The following is a 17,556-nucleotide window of genomic DNA, read 5'->3' as shown; positions in this document are numbered from 1 at the left end:
TGAACATATGCTGGCAATATTGGTGAAGGTTTGAAGAGATTCTGGTAAGTCTCAGGCCTCTTGCCTCTTAGCTGGGTCCGAAGGCTCATTGGACTAATGCATCCACTAAGCCTTCTGACAAAGTTGATGCATGATCTGTATTTGCCCCACGGTTTGATCTCCGGCACTTAACTCAGCCTTTCATCCTCAAGGTTGATTAAAAAGAAAACTATTGAGTTATGTAAACATGAACATCTGTGTTCACCCTCTCTTCCCAGCCTGACTCTCCGCGAAAATGAGGCATCAGGTTTGCTCGCTATGCTCAATTGTGTGGTGCAATGCTGTGTATGGCCTTCTGCCTCACCACTTTTTGCAATCACCAGCCGTCACTGGGCATCCCTGAAACGCGATCGGCCTGTAGGAGGAGCAAAATTGTGGGTTCTGCCCAGCTTTTGGCATGACAGTGATCAGAGCCTCTCTCATCGAGGGTGTCACCTCTGCTTCCGTGGCTATATGGTTGAACAGCTGTGTCTGTTGAGGTTTGATCTCTGCCTCATATGCCTTATAGAAATGAGCCGTTAGGCCATCCGGCCACGGGGTTTCAGCGCAGATATTGCTGTCTGAACCTCCTCGTCAGTTATAGGAGTACTTAGTGCCTCGTTTTGGGCCGGAATCACCTGTGGGAGGGTAATCGAATCAAGGTAAGCGTTCCGGGTAGCCGTATCTGTGGATGATGCTCAGTGCAACCCCCCATAGAATTGCACGAAGAAGCGCGCCATGGATTCATCATAGTCGTGTAGGGTGCCCTCACCATCGCTGATCCCCCGTATGTATTCCCTCTTTCTTTTCACCCTAAGTTGTCTCGCTAAATGGAACGCTATTTATTATTGTGTTCATATGAGAGATCGTGTAAACGGAGGAGTGTGCGTTCCGCTCTATTAGTATATATAACTGTGAGTTTCACTTTTGGAGCCATTAATTTGCAGTGCGTATCTCGTGTTGGGGCTTGTTTGTGTATCTGTTCCGTTACTCTTAAGTCTGACTCTAAGTCTATTCGCTCTTTAACTCTTGGCTTGTTTAACCTAGAGTTGAGTTCGATGTATTTGCCTCGAAGTACTACCTTGAAGGAATCCCAGTTATTTAGGGGTGAAGTGTCTTCTGGGTGATTCAATCAAAAGAATTCATTAATTGTCCCCCAATGAAGGCATATCGAGGTGGGCGCATGATTGGAAATCGTTATGGAGTAGATCTCAGCATCTTGCAGAATGCTCAGCAATTCCTGACTGACGAAAATGTAATCTAAACGGGAATAGGTGCGGTGCACATGGGAGTAAAGGGAATAGTCTTCTGTAGTAGGGTGTGTTATTCTCCAGGCATCTCTCAAGCCTAAGCAGTGTATCCTCTTTTTGGTATGTCTCAGAAAGTTTCCTGTGTGGGCTCGCTGTAAATGTGAGCTATCTAGTTCCAAGTGCTATGTGAGGATAAAGCAGAGGCGCAACTAGAGCCAAATTTCGAGGGGCTACTAAAGATTTTGAGGGGGACTAATTATTCTTCCAGCAATAGGGAGAGTGTAGATAAAGGGGTGAAAAAACAACAAAACCTCACAACAAAGCCTCACAACAAAGCCTTGTTAACACGTAAATGGTCTTTTAAAGACCTGTGAAGTACTCGGGTGCGTCTGATATAAGACGGAATCAGACCCACAAAGCTGTCTCAGACAGGGCTGACACACACGACGGAGGGGGGTGGGGGGAGGCTGAAGCCCTTTGAGGCCAATGGGCATTGCACGCCTGGGTTAAAGTCTCCTATCAAGATTATCGGGCCTTCTGCAGAACCCCCAACTAAGTTCAAGAGGGTGTCTCAAAAGGCGGGTTGACCAGTGTATGGAGCATATACTGCTACGAATGTGCATAATTTCCCTTTTAGTCTGCCCCTCACTATGACTACTTTCCCCTCCTTATCTGATTCAACTCCTTCAGGCTGAAATGTAATAGCCGCACGGAACAGTAGTGGTAATCCCTTTTGTTTTGTGTGTGCTGCCGATTGGTAGATCAAAGGTAACTCCTGTGCTTTAATGTATGGGTGTCCTTCTTTTGCAGATGCGTTTCTTGTAATGCCACCACATCAAATTGTTGGTCAGAGATATATTTCCAGACTTTCTGCTGTTTAAGTGGCGAGTTTAATACTCGCACATTCCATGATACTAAAGAGACCATGACTGCTTACGTCCTGGAGTCCCTGCTTCGCATCACCATATTGTGTACCTGTTTTCGATAAAAAAACAAATGTAACTTTATGAAGGATATAGGTCATCCGGAATACTTTTCTGACCCCTCTTCTATGATGTCAGTATCGAGAAAGACCCTAAAGCTAAAAGGCATTCAATTATTGAGTTCAATAAGACATCGTCCAGATAGTGAGGGGTTCTTGTGATAGTTTCTCAACCCCTACTATGCCCCTCTTAGATACAAATTCAGCAAGATCTCACCAGTGTCTACAGGGTCTCTGTCAGGAGTTCGCATCGTTCTTGCCTCTGCTAATTCTTCAGGTTGCGCTCCTTCCGTTGTGTTTGCCATGGATTCTTCTGTCTTGTGTCTGCGCCAGATCTCGTTGCTTGATTGCTATTTGTCTCTGGGTCCAGCAGCGGCATCCCCAGGAGGTCCATTGCTTCCTTTAGGTCTGTGACATGTCGTGTTTTGTTGTTGAGTTCAAATGCGAGGCAAATTGGGTATGTCCATCTGTACCGATTGTTATCTGTATTTAGTTTCTCATTTACTGGCCTGAATTGCTGGTGCCGCTGAAGAGTAACCTGTGCCAGGTCGTGGTATAGGGAGCAGGTGAAATTCTGGAGGGTTACCTTGTCTTTTTTTCATGCCACCTGCATGATTGCTTCTTTAACTTTGAAGGAATTAAGTTTGACCAGGACGTCCCACGTGCGCCTATTGTCAGCTGGCCTACCCTGTGGGCTCGCTTAATTTTTATTTTTGTGTGCCCCTACCCCAGCCCTTCGCGAATAGACCACTAAAAAAAAGGCCTCCAGGTCTGGGCCCTCTGCTCCTTTTAAGTCCCGAATCCTTATGTTATCCCTTCGGGATCTGTTTTTGAGGTCTTCCCCTTTCAACAGTGCTATTCTCTGGTTTCTGAGGCCCTTTTGTCCAGTTCTTGCATCTTGGATTCCACGTTGAGGACCCTGGTTCCCATGGAGTCCACATCTCATTGCAAGGATGCCATGTGGTGCAAGAGGTCTGCTTTTAGTTGATCCATGGATGCTGCCATGTTTAATTTCAGTTCCGTGCGCAGCTCTGTTTTAAAGTCCCTGAGGGAGGTGAGCAAGTCTTCCTTGGTGAACGCCATTTCTCTATCTATATCTGGTCGTGTCTTCGTCTGTTTTTTCTCTGTTGGCGCGAAATAGGTGGACACTCTATTGCTAGCTTTTTTGGGGGTCATAGAGGCTGTCTCCCGCATCACCTGGTTTACGTTTCTGGTAGGATCACTGACGTCACTGTGCCCAATTTTCCTGTTTGTTGGCCTTCTGTTCCTCTCCTTTGAACAGCAATTGTGTGACCTGTTATATTATAGCAGAGGACACCTGCTCTCCTCCGGGTATTGTGCCAAGGCCTGAGATGCTCTTCTCTTTGGGGACTATATTGCGCTACTCTTGTCATCCCTCCATGTGCAGAGCTGCCCCTCTGCTTCCCCCCAGGCTCTTCAGGTATCTTAGTTTCGCTGCCCAGGGATACAGGCTTCTCATCGCTCCCGTGGGTTTCTTCTGTGCTGTTTGGAACCAGGTCTCTTTATATTAAGGACTTTATTATGGTTGTGTTCCCTCAGTGTGTCCCCTTGGCCGCCATTTTAAAGTCAGGTGGGTCTGATGTTGAGTGTGAGCATCCGGTTCTTTAGCAAGTGCTTATGTCCTGGCTTCTGCCTCCTCATTGTGACTGATACCTCTGTATTCTCCAATTTGCCGGGCTTTGTGCTGTGTCTAGTGCTGCTTGGTTTCATTTTGCTGTGGCCACCATATTAGGCTCAGGCATCCTCGCCCTGCAACCCTGATGCTATTTCACTTCTCTGGGGCCCACTGCGCGGGACCCACACACGGTCTCTTTCGCTGCCGCTCCCCCCTTCCCTGTTGAGGCTCGGCCTCTACGCCCGTAGTTCCCACCGCGGCTTGTCTCACTGGGTCGGCACCTCACGGTCAGGCCTTCGCACTTCTCTGCCTTCCTCTGCCAGCCGGCGCCACGCTCCCAATGCTGCTGCTGGGTACCTGCGTCTCAGCTCTGCTTGTGGTGAGTCTTCCGGTGTGATTGAGGGGTTCTGTCCGCAGGTTTGGCTAAAGGAGTTCTCTTCTCGCCTTCTATGCTCAGGTGTATGCGGCTGCAAGGGTCGCAGTCGCCATCTTGTCTCGACGGCGGACGCTCACTCATGCTCCGATCCAGCAATAATCCGGCCAGAGCAGGGTACGTTTTCGTCACAGCTGCGTTCCTGGCACCGTGGCCCTCCGAATCGCTGAGCGCCTTGCTGGTTAGCTCTCCGGGTCTCAATGGCATGGTACTGTGGCGGCGGAGCCGATGTGAATCACGTCCACACGGCCATCTTGTCTGGCCACGCCCCCCTTTTTTTTTAAGAACTTGATTTATTCAATTTTGTAAAACAAATACAGAGTGGATTGGCACAATCAATTTCAACAAATAATCAATACATATGTTTTCCAATTAGAGAAATCAGTGACACACGGCATAATCAACTTTTGTTCACGTGTTTACAGGTTCTGTATTCGTATACTTGCACAATCAACTTATTTCATATAGGCACAGTTACAACTGTATTCAGGCACAACTCAGGCTATAACATTTGACTCAGTGTCACTTATGTTAGTTTCACTATGCATGTCTACCTCGTCCGTTGGTTTGAGCAATTCCCTACACAGTTCTCTCCATTCACTGACATCTTTCTCTAACTTAGATTAAACTTTATTTAAGTCGTTTTCTATTTAGTGTCATAAATTTCAACAGTTTACACTTGAACTGGGGGTCTGCGGTATCAAGACTCTTTATTATGGCCATCTGACAAGTTCGGATCCCCGGTTCATTAAAGATGGATTTCAGCAGTAAAATACATGATTTTTTCAGGGCTGGGCATATGCAAACCAGATGTATAATAACTTCCTGTGCGGCACCACATAGTCTGCATGATCTTGAGCCTTTATGTTTCCATGCTGGTTGGTCAGCCAGAGGTGGCAGAACCTGTAGCCGGATGGCCAACAGCTTTCCCATTAAGTACGTTGGCTGAGATATGCTGCTGGCTTAAAAATGCAATTGGATTGTATTACCATCCAGATAAGTGACCGAGCGGTAAGTTTGTGCTTGTAATCAATGAGAGAGTGCAGTTTAGTGGCATTGTTGATGGAATGGCAGAAAGCAGGCTGCTGTAGATTTAAGTTCCATAGGTCAATTGTGTCTGTTTCTTGCAATGAAGACCTCAAATATTTGCTGTAGATCGAATGGGGTTCGTTTTCCAAAGACTGCCATAAAGCACTATAACCAGTGGGCTGCTTTGATCTATCTGCATTTTGTACCATGTTTTAATGGTGAGCTATCTGCTCCCTATGATTTGCTGCGTTAGACCAAATTCCAGTGTAACTTGTGAGGGAGAGGCACTCAGTGGAAGCACAAAAACTTGCTTATGCGTTTTTGTTTTCAGTTTGTCCAGAATTGGGGCATCTTTTCCAAAAATAACAGTACTGGCATAGGCCACCGTTGGGAGTAGTTTTGTGGCATTGACAGCCAATAGTGGCTTAAAAGAAGCGCTGTCTTGGCAAGCACACAAGCTTCTTGGCAAGAACACAAAAGGCATATGTCAGCAGCTTACTTTTCTTCACCATGTACTGTTTGTGCACCTGGAAATGTAATTTATCATCAATGTTGTGACACAGGTATTTGTAGTTGCTGACTTCTTCTAGGCTTACATCTCCTAGCTTGATCTTGAGTGGGGGCTGGGTCCGTTCCAAATAGACATTGTTTTCATCTTCGTTGTGTTTATTTCTAATTTGTTGGCCACAGCAAATTCTGCAATTGATCTTTGTAATCCCACCCTTGTGTAGCTCAATAGGACGATGTCATCCGCATATGAGAGGTGAGTCAGGATTATTGGTCCTAGTCTTGGTGGGAGTGAGTTTACCTGATAGAGCCTGAGGGTTAGGTCAGCCATAAAAATGTTAAATAAGTGTGGGGTGAGAACACACCCTTGTTTAAGGCAGACAGCTGTGGGTATTCTCCTAGACATTTAACAGAGAGAGAGAGAAAGAGACACTACCGGGTTCACGTCTGCCTCAGAGAAATCATCCAAACACAAACACTGGCATGACACCCTTTACTGGCATGTGGAACAATTTTCCTGGGGCACCTATTGCTAAAGTCAGTCTCACCACTTACTACTACACTACCTCCAGGTAAAACAAGGCAATTCCAAGAATTGGACGAGATAGGCTCACTCATGTAATGTGACATGCTTCATTATTTGCCACCTCTTCCCACCCTGGTAAAGTGGTACAACCAATACGGACACGACCTCAGGGTGGGGCTGACCTGAAGGAGTTCTTCAGGGCCAGGTCTAAGTGGGCGCCTCCTATAGTCGCACTTGCTTGAATGGAGGGCGTTTTCCATTGCCATCTTCGGAACGGGCCCAAGGTTCCTGTTTGTGGGCATAATCCTATTTGAATCGTTAATTTTTGTCTTGTCTGCTTGCGGGCTCTGAGCAGGTTGATCAGTGTTTGTTGGCTAGGCCTCCTGCACTGTTCCCGACCTGCCAGAGGTTGCTTGCAATGAATCAAATGAATCTGGAGATATCAACTTTGTCTCTGGTTCATCGAATGTCTCAAGTTCAGTGTCTCTTAGCGGGATCATTGGGATGTTTGTTGCCGAAGAATCTTGATGTTTCTGCTGGACAGTAAAAATAGGGTATAAGTTATTACTGTGTGCGCCATTCTTCTCTGTACGGTGAGGATTCTTTCTTGCCTTCCTAGCACGTTTCTTTTGTCTATTGGTTTGCACTAGGGTCTTGATTTCACATACTTCAGTAGCTTTGGGGAAGGGCTGTTCTGGGGGTAGGGGGCCTGCTCAATTGTCTTCTGGTTCACAGGTGTTATGCAAGGGGTATTGTGCATGTTATTTGCTTCGATTTTTTGCTGGTTATCTATTATTTGTGCTTGGTGACAAATGTTCCCAATGGAGTATGCCTGGTAGGTGTTATTGCCTTCTAACGGTCTTTCATCTCATTTAAGATGCCAGTCAGACCAGCTGGTGAAGAGCTTAGCTTATCGATGGTTGGACTGCAACTGAAAGCTTCTTGTTGGACTGGGCGAGTTATTGTCTGTGCAGTGGTAATGCAATGTGTTAGCTTGTCTAGTTTAGTGTTAATCCCAGCAATATGTGATGGGATAATGTTTATAAGGTTGATCTGAAGGTCCAATATTTCTGATTGCATGTTAAGTTCCGAGATTGAGGTCTATAGGATGCTCAATAAAGGGGAATGTAAGATCAAAATGTTCTCAGACTTTGTATGTTCATGGTGCTCTGTAGACTGAGGGCCCACACATGCTTCTCTATTATTGCTGCTTGGCTGCGTTCTGGGAGCGTGACAGGAGTTCTGGTCTACCACACTGAACTGGTCCTGCCTTAGACCTAGTGAATCGTGTTTTATTACTTTGGAGGCGTTGGTTGAATCAGCTTGAGCCAATAGTTCTGAATGACTATAAAAATGTCTAATATTGAAGGAGCTAAGACGTGTTTTGTCATTTCAGAGGTATTGGTTGGGTCTGCTTGGGGCAACCGGGCCAATTGCCTTAAGTTCTCTGTTAGTGAAGGTGCACACATTTCTCAATTACTAGTCAAGTTTATGGTCTTGACCCCCGGAGCTTGTATACGTTTTGTTTTACTCATTATTGAAGTTGAATGGAGCCAGGAATTCTCCAGGTCTTCGTTTGGATTACCTGCGCTATTACAGGTGAGACTTCCATGTATGGGGGAGTGATTTGGGTCTGGTCTTTGATATATCCTTGGTGTTGAGTGTTGATAGTTCGGGGAACGTATCCTACCTGTGTCGAGATGGAGTTATATCCCGACAGGTCAATGGGTACTAGAGCAGGTCTTTGGTCTGGTCCCGGCATTGAATGTTGGCAGTTTGGGGCATTGACCTGTGCCTGGATCATAACAGTGTTGCCCCCACGTGGATCCCTTGGTGCTTGGCTTTTATTATTCACACCCTCTTTTGCATTAGGGTTTTGGCGATGGTCAGAGTAGATTATTATCTAGTCCAATATTTGGGGTGTAAGAGGGTTTGGCAAGCCCTCGGTATTTTCTGTTGTAGAATAAATCACTGCAGTTGGGTCCTTTAAAAATGTTAATTTACCAGTATCAGGTAAATGGTGCAACGCATTTAACAATATAAACATCTCAGAGTTCAAATGGGGGACTCTCTTGACCGTCAATCATAAGAGGCATGACAGCACCAAAAGGCCCCTGGCAATATACATGAAAACAATCTGTTCCACCAAATTACGCATACAGTGGAAGAACCCATTTATAACGAAAATAGAACATTTGAGGTCATTAGAAAGGTGCATAACCACGGTGCATCCGCAGTCTTTCTTTAAATTCAATACAGAATTTTGGGCAGATGCACTAACCCCACTATTTAACTACAGTGTAGTAACTGAACAAGTTCCAGATTCATGGCGATGGGCAATAATCCACCCTGTCTATAAAAGTGAAAATCCAACAAATTACAGCCTGTTTTTGGTTTTAGATAACAAACCTAAAATCTTACTGTGCTGCTCCTGGGGGTTCTGGACAATGGGCAAAGGAGCAGCATATTTTTGTCCCCCCCCCATAGCAGAGTGGTACAGAGAAGGGATTTGAACCGCAGCGCACCTTTTGGTGTTAGGCACCCTTATGGACATAGCAGTTTCAAAACAATCCATGCTCTACCTCTGCTTTGTAGATTTTAAATCTGTTTTTGTCTCAGTCCCTAGAGGTCGCTTTTGGCAGAACGTTGAACAATGGGGAATGGCATCTGTACTACGACCTAAAACATTATGCGGCTCCGAGCAGACACTAGGCTCCATGTCAAAATTCGGGATGGTAGCAGGGTTACACATAAAATTGGCATAAAAGTTGGGTAGAAGCAGGGCTGTGTCTTAGTACTGACACTGTTTAAAATCTAAATTGTGGATTTATGCATGGAACTTCAGAGCATAAATGCACATGCCCCGAAGCTAGGTGGAAAGTCAGTACCGTGTCTAGTCTATGCAGATGCTGTTTTTTGATTTCACGCACGAGGATCAGTTTACAGAGACTCTTAAACATGCTTAATAAATACACAGAACTTAATGAATTCGCTACAAACATATAGAAAACCAAAGTCATGGTCTCTGAAAGAAAATATAAAGCCAGGAGCATGGAATATTTACTGTACATCAGCTAAAAGAGAAACAGAAGTCAGGTTTTTCGAGATGGTGTTTGACAGTCATGGAAAGTTCTTGCCTCAGAAACAGCTGATAAAAGCAAAAGCTTACGCCCTGCTTCACGCATTGAAAACACTTCTTAAAAACGATGGGACTCAACATGAGACTCAATAATAAAAGTTATCCGGGCCAAATTATTGCCAACCATTGGATATTGGTCGGAAGCTTTGTTAGTAAGGGCAGCCAAGCTCTTGGATCAACTTGTCATCATCAGCCATAGATTAATATTTTGGCTCCCGAAGTACAGCTCCCATGCCCAGATAACATTGGAATTTGGTTTAACAAGACAATCCATTTAAAGCCAAGGAAGATTTGTGAAAACTTGTTTCAAACTAAGAGCAGCCAAGGAGAATGCATTAGAACATCAACTATGGATGGAAATGATAAATTCAAGTAGAACATCGGCTGCTCATTCCTACCTTAATTGATCTCTCACTGACTTGAAGATAGGCAACTTCTTGTCAACCCCAGTGTCCTTTCTCACCTTCACAAGAATGCAAACCAAAAGTATACGGCAAAAGTCATGGTTGGAGGACACCAGTTGCTTTGAAAATGTACACACACCTGAATGATCTTAAATGACTACATGAAGAAGGGCCCCAACCCAATTCTGAGTTGAACTTTCTACAATCTTGAGGTATAAATGGTTGTATTTCCGGATAGGAGGATTGCCAATACTGGAGTGCATTCTATAGGTTACAGCACATTACGTCTAAATCACCCAGTCGTTGTAACAGCTGTAAGGAAACTGTCGCTCACATAGTTTCTTTATGCCCTGAGCTACTACAAGACAGGCGCATCCTTTTTGAAACCGCTCAAAAAACTGGGGCCCCGCTCTTGCAGATAAGCAGTAATCACATGTTTTCTGATCACACATTTACCCTTGGCAGTGCTGATTGTAAAGTTCATGGCTCTTGTAGACAAAAAGATGACTCTGGTCTCTAACACAATATAGATTAGCGATTAGCTACTTATAATGCACTTCACAATTTTGTTGGTTGTCTCCAGTATCTCCTAGCTCTATAATTTAAGTAAGCTGTTAATAATGTCGTTTTATAATGAACTTGTTATAGTGAGGCTTTTTATTTTATTTTTAATATTTAACCTAGCATGGATGACACTACATTTTTGTAAAAACATCCCTTGAATCTGTCACTTTCGTAAAATATTAGCTTACTATCATAGTTCGGCCCTTTTTATTGCGGTTATTCTAAGTTCGAGTAGCACTTCATTGTGCGCTTTTGCGCTTTTTAATAAAAGTGTGTTTTTATACTTATATATTTTTAAAATAGTAGTGTCATTTTTAATATCTTATTCAAGTATGCTTTTAATTACCTATGTAATGACGCAAAACATAAAGCAAAGTAATTGTTAAAGAGATTTGCTGTGTTGGTTCCCATGCAGGCATCCTAAATAAGTTGTAACTTCAACTATGGCAGCGAATTACATAGCAGACTAGAGACTACTGAGTTATGGGTGGTGGATCCTAGTGAGGGAGTCACAAATGTACCCCGGGCGATACCTGTGTACTTCATAGTACAGGAGGTAATGGAAAGGATAGATGACATGCATTAGATAAGAAAAGAGACTTCAGACTCTTGACACGCCACTAAATCCTAACCTTTGTTATTTTTCCATTCCTTCCTACAATATCTCAGAAAGTCTGGGTCCAAAGACCCCACATGTCTATTTTAGAAACCTCAATTCAGACACTTACCAGGATTTGTGGCCACTATATCTTGACTTTCCCTACTGTGCCTTAAGAAATTTATTTTAAGGGATACCATAACCCTCTCCTGTTGTAATATTGCAGCAATCATTTTAGAAATTTTCAGTTAGCAAGAAAGAGAAAAGCAAACCTAGTTTCTAATTAAACACTTGCTCTGTCATGTTTTGCCTGTACTTTGGGGGAGGGGGGTGGGGGCGGGGGTTTACTCATCACAAAGACCTCCCATCGGCATGACAATTTACAGCTTATGGTTGGTTCAATAGTAAGTGTCGATGCTTTTGGAATATTTTTGGGGCTATAGAGATCACAACTGTTGTGCTCACAATTAGCAAAATAATAAAGGTTTTGCATTCTATGGGACATCCATGATTTGTTCTCTGGGCATATAGTTAAATTATTTCCCAGAAATTGAATAAACTGAGGCAGGGATCTAGCACTGATGTTATCACCTTCCTCTTTGTCTATATCACTATTTTCTCCCAGGCTCACAGCAAATTCTAGATGTTTTGTTAAAGCAATAGGATCAAATCTTGTTTGGGGGAGGTGGGGTGCAGAATAGATACCTCAACATTTCAACTCCAGTGTGGGCAAACAGGCACGTTCTATCATATTTTATGCGAATGGCCAAAGATTAGACCATGCTGGGAAGACGTTATGTGCACAATAACACAAGTAAGCGGGATGATCCTACTGCCCGAGCCTAAACGGTGTTTCCTCAACATATGGAAGGCGACAGATCTCAGTAGGAAAAGTCTAATTTGGGTAACGCTGGGTATAATGATTGCTAAACGAAACGCATCCAGACACTGGGGGGCACATGCTGCCCCAACCCTCGAACAGTGAAAGGAAGACATGGACTGGGTCATGATCGCCGAAAGAGCCGTATATGAAAGCGGGAATTGCCCAAGAAATGGGAACAGGTGTGGGAGGGTGGATCACCTACAGGGGGGGGCTCTATTCAATCCCCTCCCTGAGCTCCAGGTTGACTGGCATGAGGAGGAATCTTCAGGGAAGTCCTACTAACTAGACACGAGGGACTACTTCAAAGTAAAGTTGAACAAAATGTACTGTATTGAAATGTGATGGATGGAAATATGAGGCCGCGATAATATCCAGACTGTAACTGACTTGTTTATCAATTTGTTAAAATAAAAAGATTTTCAAAAAAGAAATCTAGTTCAGGGGAAGCAGACTTATCATCAAATGCTTGCAGGGATTCCATTTCAAACTGTATCAGTGGATTTACATACGTCTATATTGACAATAATCGGTCCTTTTTTCAGATGGGGAATTTTGCAATAGTTGTGAAAAGGTTAAGACCTGACTCTCAAGTATCCAAGCAACAGTTGTATCCGTTCATGACATTCACCATAATGGACTGATCCTCTAGCTATATCTTCAGTCTCCCCAGAAGAACTGACCAGATAATCCGTAGTTGGTACTGGGTGGTGCAGGTTGAATGACCCAATCACCATATTTGAAACCCAGGGCAGTCTGTTATAACAGGACCACGTTTGATGCAACAAGAGCAGTACAGATTTTTGTAAGGGGCAGAACCCACAAACTTTTACAGGACCTGAAAATATCCTAAAAAAGCTTTTCTAGAAAAGGACTCCTTGCCAAATTTCTGGGGGTTTGAGGTCATTTGCATCTGCTTGAGACTAAAAACCTTTTCTTTGTTGCAAATGTGTCTAGCATATTTTCCTTTGCATAAGCACAGAGGGTCATCTGCGTTCAAAAGTTGTTGCCATTTATGCATGCAATGGTAAAACCGTTTGGAATAGGGCTTGCTGTTCTTCTCAATATTAACATAAGCATCTCTACTGAGAGCTTCTACTTTATCTGTAAAGACATATCTTTCTAATGCCACCTGGGTCTGTGTTAGAGGGCATTCTTGCAATGTAACAAGAATACGACCAGGGAATGCTCTACCAAAATTGGTGAGAGCTCTTAGTTCTACAATAACCTTCCTTGTTTCTTGTAATAATTGTGTTACCAGTGACTCATGCCAGGGTAATTAATTAGCAGAATTTCTCGAGTACAATGAAGCATATGACAGGCTCGGTTGGGTCCATTTAACAATCATTTTTATACAACATATGTTTTTTTTTAATTGAAATGTTTTACATAAGAAAAAGTATGGATGCAAATGTTGCGCTTTTCCTCATCGGATCGTACTTCCCAATTTCTGTAACTTCCTCGCCGTTGCCCCACCCTGCAATGCCCCAGGACACGCCAGTCCTAGCAGTCAAAAAGCTTACTTTGAACTAAAGACTCAAACCACTTGCCCAAGAATGCAATTGGGTGACAAATAAGAAGGGGGGTCTGTTTTTAGGAGTCTTGTGATATGTTTAGGGGTGTTGCGGCCTAAGGGGTGTCTAAAGATATCAAGGGTGCTCCTTAAAAACACTAACGTGGGATTCTGTTGAAAAATAACTCTGCAGAGGCCACTCACTTCGCTTTGTGACAAGAGGCTGAATTGTATGAGAGGAGGGTGATAGAAACCTGTACCCTCGAGATTCCTGGATGCGCAGCCAGGGTTAGGGAAGTCCCAGGTGTGCAGCCAGGGCTCGTTAACTCTCGGTTGCACACCCCTGGCTCCCAGGTGTGCACGCCCTGTTGTTTGAGTCCTGTCGGATTGCTATTTAGATACAGTGATTGCATCACGCAGTCGTTCGTATAAACAGTTCCCCTCCAGGGAACGGACAAGCTCTCATTTCCCTGCCAGCAGCATTGTTATGATACACGTAATTGCGCTGCCTGAAAGCCACTGTTGGCTGCCGCAGACTAACAGCTCTTCTCAGGTGATGACTCGTGCCTCAGGTTTGAAGGGTTTATTTGTTTTACTCCACGTTTCAGTGCGCGGAAGACTGTCGCAGTCCGTTCCTACCTGAGAAGTGTGGCAGACACCTGTTTGGAAAAGTATCCCGGATAAGAGCAGAGCGAAGGTGAGGCTCCTGACCTAAAGAAAGGGGCGGATACGCGTTTCCCGACGGGAGAAGGAGCGCACCTGCCAGGTGGGGACAGAGTTTCGTGTACTCGCGCGCAGTCTCCGCTGCACTCGTCGTCCATAACTAAACCTTCGACGAACTTGCGTTTGGTGCTGTGTCCTGGGAGTGCGCGTGCAGCGGGTTCCAGTCAGCAATGCCGATTTTCAGGAAGCACGTGACTCTGGAGCGCCCGATCACTCAAATCTGCGAGTAGCGCTTGTCTCGCGCTAGAGGCAGCGACCAGATGAAGGTAAGCCTGCGTTGTTGTCATCATTAGCCCTTCATGCCAACTTACTGTATACTCTGGAAATGTAACCGTTTGTTTTTTTGCATCACGATCTTTATGCACCCATGTTAGAGGTGTCTGTCAAGTGTTCTTCGAACAGTTTCTACAAGTTAGTGCGGTGGTGTTGGCTTTGCCTGTTTTCACTTCACTGTTGCTGTGACACCACCCGGTTAAAATGTTTTCTGTGAAGGACGCTTTACCGTTCACGCATACTTTCTCACGGTAAAGACTATCACCACGATCTGCAACGCTTCGTACACAGAATACACTCTAGCCTTTTTATTCTTTAGCCTGCCAGGTGACGCTGAGGTACAAATCCCAAGTGGAGAGGTCCCGATGGCCCGTCCTTCTGAGGCGGCTGCATTTTGAAGCATCGCCGATTTCCTTGAAAGCTGGGTGTGATTTAGGTCTCCTTTATTGCATTGTAGTGCAGTCAGTGGACTATGAAAAATACCAGAGAAACCAGTGAACTATGAAAAATACAGAGAACATTTAACTATTCTCCATGCAAGTGACCCTGGCAGTTTCTGTAAAGCTTTTTGTCTCACAATGATATACTCATGTGCAGGGATAGCTCTTAGAGTGTGAGAGGTGGTGACACGCACATTTTGGAGTACCCAGGCATTAACATCTATCTTATCTGATGGTGAAGATTTACTACATTAATTCACTAATATTACTTAAAGTACGCGTGGAAACCTTCGCCAAGCGCAGGTTTCTAGGCATTCTTCTGAGAATGCCACGTGGCGTAACTCTTCGCAAGAGCTAATATTCCCACTCTACAGAGTTCTTCATGGCAAAGAAGTCCGTACATGTGGAAAAGATTTTTCCAGGTGGCGAAAGCCCTTACCTAAGCCTCACATAATGTGGGAGTGATCCGTTTTCCCTTTCCACCCTGGAAGGTGACTTAGTGCAGCCCTTTGCTGGAGTAAAACTCTGACTATTTCCAAGTTGTAAAGAGATCAGAGTGCAGTGCTTAATTGGTAAAATCATAAGTGCCAGGGCTCTCGTCTGTGGGCCATTGAAGCTTGCACCACCCATTGCCCTGCCAGCGCTGCCAATGACTATCAACACAACTACTACTCATTACACTCCTACATTTGTGACAATTCAGACTGTTCCAGGCCTCAACAACTACGAGACTGTCTTCAGCGGCATTTATTAGTTGTTTTTGATGTACATTGAATTCATGAACAACTGTTGTGCCCATGTCTAAATTGCTCAAACAGCACCACCATGGGGCAGAGTTATGCGCGGGTGCCGAGCACTGGAAACCACCGGCTCAAATTAAGCAGTGTCAGAGAGGCGTTTGGGAAACTCCCACAAATGTGGGTGTTTCCAAACTTCCAAAGCAAACCACGCTTTGGAAACTGCACTTCCCATCTCTTCAGTTGGGATTAACAAGTAACAATTTCTGCACACTCATGGCAGAGAAAAGCACATACGCATTTATGCTTACCAGAAATTCCTTTTTGGATTCCTGGCAGAGGTAAACAAGGTACGACGGGTCGTAAATCTTACCACCAAATTTACCTTTGTGAATTGGTCCCACTAGGTACTATCTGATCAGTTCTGTTATTTTGAAATAAAATTTGTACCACTCTGATTTAGCTCATTTTCATGGTTTGCAGGCTGGTAAGTATGCTTTAAACCTTGCTAGAAAGATTTACTTTCCCATAGAAGCTTGTTGTGTCCCTGTAGCTCAGAACAGGAAGGCAACTAACTAGCCTTGGAGTCACTCAGGTAGCCTGGGATGAAGGGTGCAGGTCCAGTCTTCCTTCCCAGACAGCAGGTGACCACTCTGCCCCTATCATCAAATCAGGATAGCCCATCATGCCAAAACCCAGACCCTCTATTGTGTAGCTCTCCGGGAGGAACACACAGAGGCCAATTGCCAACTACACCTGGTCAGTAACCTTGGAAACAGGTTACAGGCACCAAATGTTTAGGACAAGAAAAAGTTAACTTTCTAACAGTGGCATTTTCAGAATTGTGACTTAAAATCCAAATTTACCATTAAAGAAGGTTTTACATTTCAATTCCTAAAACACCAAACATGATATTCCCACCTGCTCCCAAGCAAAAGTTATCATTTATTAAATGTAATAAGGTAACCCAACGTTATCCTTTGGGAGAGGTGGGCCTCACAGTAGTAGAAAACAAATATGTGAATTCTTCACCACAAGGACATGTAAAACCTAAAAGTACATGTCCAACTATTGAAATATGTTGCACCCTGCCATATGGGCAATCTAGGACCTTCCCTAGAGGTGACATATGTATTAAAATGAAGGTTTAGGCCTGGCAAAAGCTTTATTTTGTCAGGTGGAAATGACAGTTTAAAACTGCACAAGCAAGCTGCAATGGCAGGCACATGACATATTTTCAAAGGGCTACTTATATGAGTGTTACAATAAGTACTGCAGGCCAACTAGAAGCATTTAAGTTTCCAGCCCTGGGTAATAGGTTTTTAAAAAAAACTTCCAAGTACTCTTGCATGAACAGATTTGCATAGCCAGTGTCTTTAAATTCATGTGAAAATTGCGTCTCAGACATTTTTTCGATAACATCACTGAGCCACGTCCCAAAAAAGATGACAGATCACTCATGGGTCTAAGAAAAAAGAGTACTTTTTTAGCTCCTACAAGCAATAAACTTTAGGATTCTTTTGAAGCCGTTGTTCTTAAAGACATCCATGGAATTTTCAAAAAACCTATTTCTAAGGTTTCCAATTTAACAAAAAAAGAACACACTGCGATTACCCAAGTTGCCAACAATCCAACCCTCATGTGTTGCAAAGCTGATAAAGGAGGAGCTATAGTTATTCTTAACTCAGAGTATTCTCTTAAAAGTGTGGATGAACATGTGCAAGATACCTCCATACACATGAAACTTGGCGTAAATCCAACAGATTTATTTCTCAAGATTTTGGTAACCATTTTAGACCAGGCAGTTAATGTAGGAACGATTACGGAAGTTGAGAAAATATATTTGATTCAAGATTTTCCTTGTGTTCCTTACATGTACATGTTGCCGAAGATTTACAAAAGTT

At 44.0% G+C, this 17,556-nt stretch overlaps 1 protein-coding gene and 1 long non-coding RNA gene across 4 annotated transcripts in view; one reads left to right on the top strand and one right to left on the bottom strand.

The window, feature by feature from the left end:
* Positions 1–17,556, top strand: part of TRIM66 (tripartite motif containing 66) — a 743,368-nt gene that overhangs the window by 318,008 nt on the left and 407,804 nt on the right. The window contains exon 1 of one of the 3 annotated variants that reach the window (XM_085648128.1): positions 13,946–14,468. The exons of the other annotated variants lie outside the window; for them this stretch is intronic. The gene's annotated coding sequence lies outside the window, so the exon portion shown is untranslated. Of the gene's footprint in view, positions 1–13,945; positions 14,469–17,556 lie in introns of those variants that run through there. 3 annotated transcript variants of the gene reach the window in all.
* The window catches only part of LOC146857574 (uncharacterized), a 200,483-nt gene that overhangs the window by 150,313 nt on the left and 32,614 nt on the right, over positions 1–17,556 (bottom strand). The window lies entirely within an intron of this gene.

The sequence above is a fragment of the Triturus cristatus genome, chromosome 3_2, assembly GCF_964204655.1.
Source record: "Triturus cristatus chromosome 3_2, aTriCri1.1, whole genome shotgun sequence".
Taxonomy (NCBI): Eukaryota; Metazoa; Chordata; class Amphibia; order Caudata; family Salamandridae; genus Triturus; species Triturus cristatus.
Note: the sequence above shows the minus strand (reverse complement) of the source record. Positions and strands in the feature narration are given on the sequence as shown.